Consider the following 13,872-nt stretch of genomic DNA (forward strand, 5'->3'; position numbering starts at 1 on the left):
ACAGTGCTACACACATGGTAAAAGCTCAATATATGAATGATGATAGTTCTTGTTACAGCATCATGGAAGCAAAGGAAGAGAGCATTTTGAGTAGAAAAGGGAAATTTACTCTACATAATGCCAAGCACAGCCAAGAGGTCAAGGAGGATGAGAATTGAGAAAAGGCAAGGGTTTTGAGACTTGCTTAGAAATGCTGAGTGATGCTTACATTTGAGACTTATCTTCTGAGCTCCTTATTTTTACTGGAAATTCATGTCAATGTATGGCAAAACCAATACAGTATTGTAAAGTAAAAAAATAAAAAAAGAAAAAAGAAATAAAAAGAAAAATTCAAAAAAAAAAAAAAAGAAAACCCATTTCTTGTGGTCAGGATATATATTTATTTTAGCTTCAGAGCAAGCACTGTTTATAGGGAGTGTATGTAAGAAGGTAGCTGTGACTGTGGCAGTCATAGCAGCCTCCTGCCATGCTGTCCATTAGAACCTTCTGTGATGTGGAAGTGTTCACCATCTATGCTGACTGAGACACATGTGGCTGTTGAACACTTGAAATATGACCAGGTGACTGAGAAACAGAATTTGTAATTTTATGTAATCTTAGTTCAGTTCAGTCGCTCAGTCGTGTCTAACTCTTTGCAACCCCATGGACTGCAGCCTAGGCTTCCCTGTCCATCACCAACTCACAGAGCTTGCTCAAACTGATGTCCATTGAGTCGGTGATGCCTTCCAACCATCTCATCCTCTGTCGTCCCCTTGTCCTCCAGCCTTCAATCTTTCCTAGCATCAGGATCTTTTCAAATGAGTCAGTTCTTCACATAAGATGGCCAAAGTATTGGAGTTTCAGCTTCAGCATCAGTCCTTCAGGTGAATATTCAGGATTGATTTCCTATAGGATTGACTGGGTGGATCTCCTTGCAGTCCAAGGGACTCTCAAGAGTCTTCTCCAACACTACAGTTCAAATGCATCAATTCTTTGCAGTTCAGCTTTCTTTAGGGTCCAAGTCTCACATCCATACATGACTACTGGAAAAACCATAGCTTTGACTAAACGGACCTTTGTTGGCAAGGTAACATCTCTGCTTTTTAATATGCTGTCTAGTTTTGTCATAGCTTTTCTCCCAAGGAGTAAGCATCTTTTAATTTCATGGCTGCAGTCACCATCTGCAGTGATTTTGGAGCCCCCCAAAATAAAGTCTGTCATTGTTTCCATTCTTTCCCCATCTATTTGCCATGACATGATGGGACCAGATGCCATGATCTTAGTTTTTTGAATGTTGAGTTTTTTTTTTTAATTTTTATTTTTACTTTATTTTACTTTACAATACTGTATTGGTTTTGCCATACATTGACATGAATCCACTATGGGTGTACATGCGATCCCAAACATGAACCCCCCCCTCCCACCTCCCTCCCGACAACATCCGTCTGGGTCATCCCTGTGCACCAGCCCCAAGCATGCTGTATCCTGCATCGGAATTTTCATTCTCCTCTTTCACTTTCATCAAAAGGCTCTTCAGTTCCTCTTCATTGTCTGCCATAAGAGTGGTGTCATCTGCATATCTGAGGTTATTGATATTTCTCCTGGCAATCTCGATTCCAGCTTGCACTGTATCACATGATGTACTCTGCATAGAAGTTAAATAAGGAGAGTGACAATATGCAGCCTTGACATACTCCTTTCCCAATTTGTAACCAGTCTGTTTTTCTATGTCCTGTTCTAACTGTTGCTTCTTGACCTGAATACAGATTTCTCAGGAGGCAGGTAAGGTGGTCTGGTATTCCCATCTCTTGAAGAATTTTCCACAGTTTGTGGTGATCTACACATCAAAGGCTTTGGTGTAATCAATAAGGCAGAAGTAGATGTTTTTCTGGAATTCTCTTGCTTTTTCTATGATCCAACTGATGTTGACAATTTGATCTCTGGTTTCTCTGCCTTTTCTAAATCCAGCTTGAACATTTGGAAGTTCTTGGTTCATGTACTGTTTGAAGCCTGGCTTGGAGAATTTCAAGCATTACTTTGCTAGAGTGTGAGATGAGTGCAATTGTGCTGTAGCTTGAACATTCTTTGGCATTGCCTTTCTTTGGGATTGGAATGAAAACTGACCTTTTCCAGTCCTGTGGCCACTGCTGAGTTTTCCAAATTTGATGGCACTTTGAGTGCAGCACTTAACAGCATCATCTTTTAGGATTTGAAATAGCTCAACTGGAATTCCATCACCTCCACTAGCTTTGTTCTTTGTGATGCTTCCTAAGGCCCACTTGACTTCACATTCCAGGATGTCTGGCTTTAGATGAGTGATCACACCATCATGGTTATCTGGGTCATGAAGATCTTTTTTTGTATAGTTCTTCTGTGTATTCTTGCTGCCTCTTCTCAATATCTTCTGCTTCTGTTAGGTCCATAATACTTCTGTCCTTTATTGTGCCCATCTTTGCATGGAATGTTCCGTTGGGATCTCTAATTTTCTTGAAGAGATCTCTAGTCTTTCCAATTCTATTATTTTCCTTTATTTCTTTGCATTGATCACTGAGGAAGGCTTTCTTGTCTCTCCTTGCAATTCTTTGGAACTCTGCACTCAGATGGGTATATCTTTCCTTTTCTCCTTTGTTTTTAGCTTCTCTTCTTTTCTCAGATATTTGTAAGGCCTCCTCAGATAACCATTTTGCCGTTTTGCATTTCCTTTTCTTAGTGATGGTTTTGAGGTATGGCAAGATGGCAGAGTAGAAGGACATGCATTCATCTTCTGCAAGAACTCCAAAATACAACTTGCTGCTGAACAACCATCGACAGGAAAATGTTGAATCCCACCAAAAAAAGATACCCCATGTCCAAGGGCAAAGGAGAAACCCCAGCAAGATGGTAGGAGGAGTGAAATCGCATTTAGAATCAAACCCCATACCCGCCAGAGATGCTTGGGCACAGATTGCCAGCTCAGTTCAGTTCAGTTCAGTCGCTCAGTCATGTCCGACTCTTTGTGACCCCATGAATCGCAGCACGTCAGGCCTCCATGTCCATCACCAACTCCCGGAGTTCACTCAGACTCACGTCCATCGAGTCAGTGATGCCATCCAGCCATCTCATCCTCTGTCGTCCCCTTCTCCTCCTGCCCCCAATCCCTCCCGGCATCAGAGTCTTTTCCAATGAGTCCACTCTTCGCATGAGGTGGCCAAAGAAAAGGCAGAGGAACCAGATTCCCAGGCCCCATCCAAACCTACTACATCAAATTTTCTGGGTTGCAGCTTAGGAAATCAGTATTATAAGTAAGCTCCGCAGGTGTGTATGATGCGCATTCAAGTTAGATCTATCAGGCAGAAAGAAGCCCTAGGAAGCTTTTGAACAAAACAGTGACATGATGATAGAGGAATCATAGGAAGCTTGATAAGGAGAGAAAGTGTTGGATACAGAAACTAGCTAAGGTAACTAGATGTGAACTTCAGAAATCCTGATCTTCTTTCTGGCTTATATCCTTGGAATTTTCAATCAATTCCTAATATTGCCCTGCAGGTCATATTTGAATTTTCCACACAGTTTGTTTTCTGTTTTTAAATGACTGGGGCCCAAACACCACAGTCTGCCTGCCTAGGTTCAGATACCAGCCATACTATCTAAGCTGTTTTAGCCCAGACAAGCCACTTAACTTTTCTTTGCTTCAATGTCCTTATCTGTCAGCTGGAGGTGATTATAGCCCCATCTGATAAGGGCATTGTAAGTGTTAAATGAGATCATAAGTAAGATGGCTTACAACAGTACAGTAAGTCCCCTTCATGTGAACATTCAAGCTTCGAACTTGCCAAGATGCAAACATGCATACATTGTCATGTGTGTGCATCCTCTCTCTACACGCGGTTGTGCTTTTGTGTACTTTAGTGTACAGTACTGTTGCTGTGCAACACGAGGAGCTTACTAAGACCTGATGGAACTGGAAGCCCAGAGAAAGGGCAAAGAGAGACAAGAGGAAGAAGTAACTGAAGAACTGAAGAGTTTCACGACCCAGGGAATGGCAGGGGGATTTTCTTTATTTGAGGAGTCACTGTTAGTTTTGAGGCATGGGACCTGAACGTAGAATGGTACAGGAAGGTTGCAGCGGCTGTTCAGAATGCAGTCCAGTGCTACCATGTCAGCTATGATGAGAAAAAACAGATCTACTAGCCAGATATCACTGGATCATTTTGTCAAAGAGGGTAGATAGAAGTGAATCCAGCAAGGAATAAGAATCTGTTGCATCAACATCAGGCATGGATGAGACTGCATTTTGCCCTCCATCTCCTATTGCTGACCATCCTTCAGCACTACCATCTCCTACGTGCTCTTCCCCTTCAGCCAGTAATCCTTCTTGCCTGTTCACTTGATGCCAGCCCCTGAATGCCAGCTGTACTACTGTACTTCTCAAGGTATTATACTGTTAGATTAAAAATGTTTTCTTTATATTTTGTTTGTTTTTATGTATTGTTTGTGTGAAAATTATTATAAACCTGTTACATACAGTACACCACTATATAGCTAACTGTGTTATTTGGGTACCTAGGGAAACTTTGTTGGACTTATGAACAAATTGGACTTAGGAATGTGCTCTTGGAACTCATTTGTATGCAGCGGACTTACTGTACCTAGCACATACTAAGCACTCAATTGATAGTATTAAATATTATTGAAACTAAAGAACTCTTTAATTTATTCCAATTTCCATAACAAAACTAATCTTCACTACCAACAAAGGCTTAAATGTGCCCGTTCAGAATATTAACCTGAGCCTTAGACTTTTTGATTAATGAGTTGTATTTTAAAGCATCAGTTCAGTCGCTCAGTCATATCCGACTCTTTGCGACCTCCCTGTCCATCACCAACTCCTGGAGTTTACACAGACTGATGTCCATTGAGTTGGTGATGCCATCCAGCCATCTCATCCTCTGTCATCCCCTTCTCCTCCTGCTCTTTCCTACATCTTTCCCACCATCAGGGTCTTTTCAAATGAGTCAGCTCTTCACATCAGGTGGCCAAAGTATTGGAGTTTCAGCTTCAAAATCAGTCCTTCCAATGAATACCCAGGACTGATCTCCATTAGGATGGACTGGTTGGATCTCCTTGCAGTCCAAGGGACTCTCAAGAGTGTTCTCCAACACTACAGTTCAAAAGCATCAATTCTTTGGCCCTCAGCTTTCTTTATAGTCCAACTCTCACATCCATACATGACCACTGGAAAAACCATAGCCTTGACTAGACAGACCTTTGTTGGCAAAGTAATGTCTCTGCTTTTTAATATGCTGTCTAGGTTGGTCATAACTTTCCTCCAAAGGAGTAAGCATCTTTTAATTTCATGGCTGCAGTCACCATCTGCAGTGATTTTGGGGCCCCCCAAAATAAAGTCAGCCACTGTTTCCACTCTTTCCCCATCTATTTGCCATGAAGTGGTGGGACCACATGATCTTCGTTTTCTGAATGTTGAGCTTTAAGCCAACTTTTTCACTCCCTTCTTTCACTTTCATCAAGAGGCTCTTTAGTTCTTTTTTACTTTCTGCCATACGGGTGGTGTCATCTGCATATCTGAGGTTATTGATATTTCTCCCGGCAATCTTGATTCCAGCTTATGCTTCTTCCAGTCTAGCATTTCTCATGATGTACTCTGCAAATAAGTTAAATAAGCAGGGTGACAATATACAGCCTTGATGTACTCCTTTTCCTATTTGGAACCAGTCTGTTGTTCCATGTCCAGTTCTAACTGTTACTTCCTGACCTGCTTCCTGACCATGCCTCTTCTCAAGAGGCAGGTCAAGTGGTCTGGTATTCCCATCTCTTTCAGAATTTTCCACAGTTTATTGTGATCCACACAGTCAAAGGCTTTGGCATAGTCAATAAAACAGAAATAGATGTTTTTCTGGAACTCTCTTGCTTTTTTGATGATCAGCAGACGTTGGCAATTTGATCTCTGGTTCCTCTGCCTTTTCTAAAACCAGCTTGAATATCTGGAAGTTCATAGTTCATGTATTGCTGAAGCCTGGCTTGGAGAATGTTGAGCATTACTTTGCTAGAGTGTGAGATGAGTGCAATTCTGTGGTAGTTTGAGCATTATTTGGCATTGCCTTTCTTAGGGATTGGAATGAAAACTGACCTTTTCCAGTCCTGTGGCCACTGCTGAGTTTTCCAAATTTGCTGGCATATTGAGTGCAGCACTTTCACAGCATCATCTTTCAGGATTTGAAAGAGCTCAACTGGAATTCCATCACCTCCACTAGCTTTGTTCATAGTGATGCTTTCTAAGGCCCACTGGACTTCACATTCCAGGATGTCTGGCTCTAGGTGAGGGATCACACCATCGTGATTATCCAGGTCATGAAGATCTTTTTTGTACAGTTCTTCTGTGTATTCTTGCCACCTCTTCTCAATATCTTCTGCTTCTGTTAGGTCCATACCATTTCTGTCCTTTATTGAGTCCATCTTTGCATGAAATGTTCCCTTGATATCTCTAATTTTCTTGAAGAGATCTCTAGTCTTTCCCATTCTATTGTTTTCCTCTATTTCTTTGCATTGATCACTGAGGAAGGCTTTCTTATCTCCCCTTGCTATTCTTTGGAACTCTGCATTCAGATGCTTATATCTTTCCTTTTCTCCTTTGCTTTTAGCTTCTCTTCTTTTCACAGCTATTTGTAAGGCCTCCTCAGACAGCCATTTTGCTTTTTTTGCATTTCTTTTTCTTGGGGATGGTCTTGCTCCCTGTCTCCTCTACAATGTTACGAACCATAGTTCATTGGGCACTCTTTTAAAGCATAATTCTTCACTTAATTTAACATATGATTATCTTTCATAAAATAAGTCTAAATAGAGGCAAAACTGTTCTTCCTACTGAATATGTTTATCTATGGTTAGTTCTTGGCTGTGAATTATATATCTTTTAAAACTTTGTACTTTTTATATTGCTACTACCTTTCAGTGAATGCTGTTTATGATATACATTTCAGAAAAAAAAGAAACAACTCTTTTTTGTTCTTGTAGGGGACTGATAATACAAAGATAATTTCTTGTCTGGTGTCAGTGAGCTCACAATGTACTGTGGGTACAGAGACCACTTTTTCAAGGAATGAGAAAATCTCTTTAGATGCCTAGTTGGTAGTTTATGGACTTTTGTCTTCTGCTTCACTTTTCTTCCAGGCCTTACCTGAATAGAAGCTTCTCCTAGTCTCTCCAGTTTCAGTTGACAGTCAGCTGCTTGAAGCAACTGTGAGGATGTACCTTCAGATCTTGAAGGCAGAGAGAGAAGAAAATAGCTGGACACCCATCATAGCCACCTGTACATTTCTGAGACAGGGTGAGCCAGGAAATTGCCTTAGACTTTTCTTTCAGCTTTCAGAAACAAAGTCACTCCTAATTTTGTTCACTTGTGCTGTGTTTAGTTGCTCAGTCATGTCTAACTCTTTGCAACTCCACGAACTATAGCCTGCCAGGCTCCTCTGTCCAGGGGGATTCTCCAGGCAAGAACACTGAAGTGGGTTGCCATGCCCTCCTCCAGGGAATCTTCCCAACCCAGGAATCTAACCCAGGTCTCCTGCATTGCAGGTGGATTCTTTACTGTCTGAGCTACCAGGAAAGCCCAAGAATACTGGAGTGAGTAGCCTATCCCTTCTCCACCAGATCTTCCTGACCCAGGAATTGAACCAGGGTCTCCTGCATTGCAGGCGGATTCTTTACCAGCTGAGCTACTAGGGAAACCCTTTTGTTCACTTAGGTTCTGTTAGGTCGTTGAAACAGATGGTTCTGTTACATGGTTGATTAAGGTTCTTTTCTGTTTTTAACAGATGAATTTCTATTTTCCCTACTGCATGGATGTGTGCATGCTCAGTTGTGTCTGACTCTTTGTGACTTTGTGGACTCTAGTCTGCCCGGATCCTCTGTCCAGGAGATTCCTCAGCCAAGAATACTGAAGTGGGTAATGAATAGCTCCCAGAATCACAAGTTGGACTGGAGAACCTGACTCAGGGCTACACAGTCAACATCACGGCTGTTACCATTACTACCATCATGCTATTACCATTAGTGGGTTAGCTCAGGTCCTCACAGATACAAAAGCCCAGCTGGGATTAGACAAGCAGAGCCTTATGGGGGAAAAGCTGTGAGAGAATGTAGGGAGGGAGCCAGAAGAAGCTGGGAGAGCTGTTAAACTACAATGTAAATCTGACCTTTATGGATGAGAGAAGGAAAGAAGAAGGTTGAGTAGGAAGAGTCATAGACTGAAGTTTAGTGCTAATGAAGCTGGACCAGGCTGATGGGGAGTCCTGTTACCAAAGTCACAGGCCACGTAGTCCTGTGTCTTTCAGAAATGGGCCTGACTCCTTCTGTGCTTAGTCATTGGCTGGGAACAGTGGGGCTTCAGAGCAAAGCAACAAATATTGGGATGAATGTAAAGCACATTAACTGGAGCAAAGGTCCATGACACTTCCCACATTGGAAGAACCAAGAGGCACACTGTCATGACTGTCTGAATCGGAGACTGTCCACTTCTTTGGGTCACTGGCTCCCAGTTCCTTGTATTAAGGAAGCCTAAGTCATAGGCCTGTGACCCAACTATAAGGGGGCCCTACTTATTAGCAAGAGTCTTATGTCCTCACCCCCAAAGTAAAGGGATTCAAATGCTGTATAGAAATGCCCTTAAAAAGGGGTCTATTATGCTGTGTGAATTCCTTGAGAGCTGAGATCTTTGTCTTACTTACTGCTATTACAAATAAATGTTTATTGAAATAAGTGGCTGTGACCAACTGGTGTTCAAATTATCTTACACACATACACACACTCAATTTACCCATCAGTCAGTCAGTTCTGTCGCTCAGTCACGTCCGACTCTTTGCGACCCCATGAATTGCAGCATGCCAGGCCTCCCTGTCCATCATCAACTCCCAGAGTTTACACAAACTCATGTCCATCGAGTCGGTGATGCCATCCAGCCATCTCATCCTCTGTCGTCCCCTTCTCCTCCTGCCCCCAATCCCTCCCAGCATGAGAGTCTTTTCCAATGAGTCAACTCTTTGCATGAGGTGGCCAAAGTATTCGAGTTTCAGCTTTAGCTGAACACCCAGGACTGATCTCCTTTAGGATGGACTGGTTGGATCTCCTTGCAGTCCAAGGGACTCTCAAGAGTCTTCTTTAACACCACAGTTCAAAAGAATCAATTCTTCAATGCTCAGCTTTCTTTATAGTCCCATTATCACATCCATACATGACCACTGGAAAAACCACAGCCTTGACTAGACAGACCTTTGTTGACAAAGTAATGTCTCTGCTTTTCAATATGCTATCTACGTTGGTTATAACTTTCCTTCCAAGGAGTAAGCGTCTTTTAATTTCATGGCTGCAATCACCATCTGCAGTGATTTTGGAGCCCTCAAAAATAAAGTCTGACACTGTTTCCCCATCTATTTGCCATGAAGTGATGGGACCAGATGACATGATCTTTGTTTTCTGAATGTTGAGCTTTAAGCCAACTTTTTCACTCTCCTCTTTCACTTTCATCAAGAGGCTTTTTAGTTCCTCTTCACTTTTTACCATAAAGGTGGTGTCATCTGCATATCTGAGGTTATTGATATTTCTCCCAGCAATCGATTCCAGCTTGTGCTTGTTCCAGCCCAGCGTTTCTCATGATGTACTCTGTGTATAAGTTAAATAAAAGTGAAAGTGAAAGTGAAGTCGCTCCGTCATGTCCAACTCTTTGGGACCCCGTGGACTGCAGCCCACCAGGCTCCTCTGTCCATGGGATTCTCCAGGCAAGAATACTGGAATGGGTTGCCATTTTCTTCTCCAGGGGATCTTCCCGACCCAGGAATCGAACCCAGGTCTCCTGCATTGCAGGCAGATGCAGGCAGATGCTTTAACCTCTGAGCAACCAGGAAGCCCAAGTTAAATAAGCAGGGTGACAATATACAGCCTTGACGTACCCCTTTTCCTATTTGGAACCAGTCTGTTGTTCCATGTCCAGTTCAGGGAAATGCGAATCAAAATCTACTAGGAGACTTCCCTGGTGATGCATGGGATAGAAATCTGCCTGACAATGCATGGGACATGAGTTCGATCCCTGGTCTGGGAAGATTCCACATGCCGTGGAGCAACTAACCCGTGCACCACAACCACTGAGCCCACACTCTAGCGCCTGTGAGCCATAACTACTGAGCCTACATGCTGCAACTCCTGAAGCCCGCACACTTACAGTCTACACGCCACAACTGCTGAGCATGTGTGCTGCCTAGAGTCTATGCTACGCAGCGAGAGAAGCTACCACAATGAGAAGCCCTCGCACCACAGTGAAGAGTAGCCCCTACTTGCTGTAACTGGAGAAAACACATCCAAAAGCAACGAAGACACAGCATGGGCAAGTAAATAATTTTTAAAAAATAAAACCACTAGGATGTCTATAATGAAAAAAAGACAAGTGTGTTGAGGATGTAGAGAAACACAGTGCTGATGGAAATGTAAAATGGTGCCGCCACTTTGGAAAATGGATAATGAGGGAGTAGCCTAGAATAGCGGAGAAGGCAATGGCACCCCACTCCAGTACTCTTGCCTGGAAAATCCCATGGATGGAGGAGCCTGGTGGGCTGCAGTCCATGGGGTCGCGAAGAGTCAGACACGACTGAGCGACTTCACTTTGACTTTTCTCTTTCATGCATTGGAGAAGGAAATGGCAACCCACTCCAGTGTTCTTGCCTGGAGAATCCCAGGGACGGGGGAGCCTGGTGGGCTGCCGTCTATGGGGTCGCAAGAGTCGGACACAACTGAAACGACTTAGCAGCCGCAGCAGCAGCAGCCTGGAATAGGATAATCAAGTCTTTGTCCTCAAGGAACTCAGAGCAAAAAGAGAAGGCCCAGAGGATACCTGACTGATTTTGCACTACATATCTTTTCAGGATTCTGACAATCCAAACTGAGCCTTCTATAGACAGAAGCCATTCTTCCATCCTAACTACTGCTTCTACAGGCCTTGCCCATCACCTCCCACTAGATAGTGTTGTGAGACTGGACTATCAGCCACTTCCTACCCACCTCTCTCTTTTCTCTCTTCTTCCGTCATGGATGGCAGCTACCTCTTATGAGTCAGCTCTGGCTGCAGTGGCTTTGCAAGCTCAAACCTATCCCTGAGCCTTATGTCATTCAGAGGGGTTTTGAAAACTAATAAATATGCCAAGGACTTTTCAATGGCTTTTAGACCCATTCTCTGTTCCTGCTGAGTCAGAGGTAGGGGGAGTGAGGAGTCAAATCTTGAGTCTCCCTTTCCTGCTGTACCAGACCCCTGAACACAGCCTAGCTCTCAGGGGGAAGCCTAGAGGTATCACTTCAGATTGCCAGTCCTTAGGAGATCAATGCTGTTAATGGGGAAGGGGTTCCCAGGGCCACAGTAGTCTCACAAATATCAGCATTTCCAGCGTCTCTAGTCTTAAGAAGATAAAGGGCTGGAGTCTAGAGATTGCCTAAAAGAGGAAAGAGAGTTAGAGAGAAACAGGGCAAATTCTCAGTTTCTCCCAGCAGGGCTAAAGGAACAAGGAAATAGGAGAGCAGAGGATTTAGTGAGCTAAAGCGCCAGAGAATCCTAGGGCTGAAAATAGAGACACTGGTGAGTGAGGGGAATCAGAGAGCAGGACATTTGGGGGGGATCCAAGAAATGTAACAGTAGCATCTGTGCCTTTAAGGAACTTAGAGTAATTTAGTGGTGAAATAAAAAGTTATAGACTTGAAACAATTTGTAATTTTGTGCTAAACTGTGGGATTGACCCCCCAAAAATGGAACTCTGAGAAGTGCTGACATCCCCTGTGAACTGAATGGCTGATTGAGGCGGTAGGTGTTCCCACAGGACTTAATGCTCTAGCTACAGTGGCTACAACTTTTAGAGATGAGTGTGCTTGCGTCTTGCATGTTTTACTGGAGGAAGCATGGGGAGGAAGCTTCATCATCAACATCACTTGTTAATCACTGTCATCAACAAGAACCACAATAAATATTAATTGAGCATCCCTCCCTGAGTCTATACTTCTGTTTAGGAGGCAGGGCAAACACAGAAAGAGCCCAAGGACTAGCACAAGAGAGTATATGCCAGGAGCACCAAAACAGAGGGGAAATGAGAGATGGGAAGTGAGGAAAGGCTTCCTGGAGGAGGGAGTGCTTGAATTGCCCCTTGAAAGAGGGTTAGGGTTTGGACTAATGAAGAAAAGAGTGAAGGGGGTTGTAAATGGCCTCAGCAAGGCACTGAGACAGCAAGGCAAGTATGATTAAGTGAGAAAACCTGTTGGACTGGAGCAAATGGTGTGGCAGGGTAACGTGGGTGATGAAGCTGGAGAGGAAAATTGTGTGATGATTATAGAGAGCCTTAAATGTCAGACAGAAAAAAAATAAGAAGGCAGTGAAGATTTGCATATTTGGGGAGTGACAAGGGCTCAGGGCTTCCCTGATGGCTCCTACAATGCAGGAGACCAGGATTCTGCCTCTGGGTTGGGAAGATCCCCTGGAGAAGGGAATGGACAGAGAAGGGAATACCCACTCCAGTATTCTTGCTGGGAGAATTCCATGGACAGAAGAGCCTGGTGGGCTACAGTCCATGGAGTCACAGAGAGTCAAACACAACTGAGTGACTAACACTATGAAGGGCACAGGGAAGGAGGAAAGGCTAAAAAGAAAAACATGGGGATTCTACGTTCTTCCTAGCTTCAGTTTCCTATGTTAGGGTGATGAACTCAGCAAACAGAAGAGTTTGTCACCCTACTTGTGATTCATCTTGGGAAAGGTTTCCAAACAAGCCCCCAGAAAGTTGCACACCACATACTGTTGGCAAAGAATTTGGTGCCTTCTGGAAAGTCCCAACTCCTCAACCCTATGTGTGACATGTTCTCTGATACTGTTGACCCACCTTGTGAAACAGAAAGGAGGCAGGATCAGTCTGCTAACCCAACTGCCACATGTGTCTCAAAAGGCAACAACCTTGTAGAAGCTCATCTGTGCTTGGATCAGCCCTGGAGGAAGGAGGCAGCAATCACAGGAATGTTGAGAAAGCACCACCACAGCCAGACTCAGCCTTTCTCCAGGCCATCCTGCTGGTGGCTGTGACTTGGCCATTCCTCACCTAGATTCTGTTTACTGACTTCCTGCAGCAAAATGTAGCAAGGCTCTGCTACATTTGTCTTGATACCAAGAGGCAGATGTTTTCTCTTTTTCCCTGGGGTTTAGAATTATGCAAATAAAGGCACAAAAACAAGAGCTCAGCTAGGTGGGGGAGGATTGCTGTTAAGAATCTAGGCAATTCTCAGAGCTCTTTAAGACACCCCTCTCAGTTTTGTAACAGCTCACTTGGCTCCTCTCCAGTCTATTTAGAATTTGGCACCTCTTCAGAACCTTCCAACCAAAGACCTGAAAGTTCGTTGTAAAGTTTCTACCTTGGCCTCATTTTTTAAGTGGAGAAGTCAAGGCATATAATATGAGTCGGTGGGCTGACCTTGAGTCTTGACACCCCCTCTATCTTTTTCTTTCTCCCTTCTGCTACATACAGTCTCGCTTGGAAAGGAAACTTCATGGCCCGATTGCCTCCCAGGTCTGTCCTCCACCCAACAGCAACAAAATCTGGAGGGCAATAGGACCTAGGGAGAATCAACCCTGAGACCGAGAGAGACACACCTGCTTAACCGCGTGGGTTGAGCGAGTGTGGGAGCGAGCTAGTTAGGGAGGGAGGGGTCGAAGAGGGCGTCTGCTGCTCTGGAGCAAGAGGAAAGCTGTAGCCCCCTCCAGGGTTCGGGGGTCGGTCGTGATAAGAAATCCTTCTGAAGGTTGGCCCAAGCCCCCTTTTGTTGCGCCTCTACACACCAAGCATCCTTCATCTGCCCGCCCTGGAAGTCGCAGACTGGTTTGGTTCG

This window comes from Budorcas taxicolor, chromosome X (assembly GCF_023091745.1).
Source record: "Budorcas taxicolor isolate Tak-1 chromosome X, Takin1.1, whole genome shotgun sequence".
Lineage (NCBI taxonomy): Eukaryota > Metazoa > Chordata > Mammalia > Artiodactyla > Bovidae > Budorcas > Budorcas taxicolor.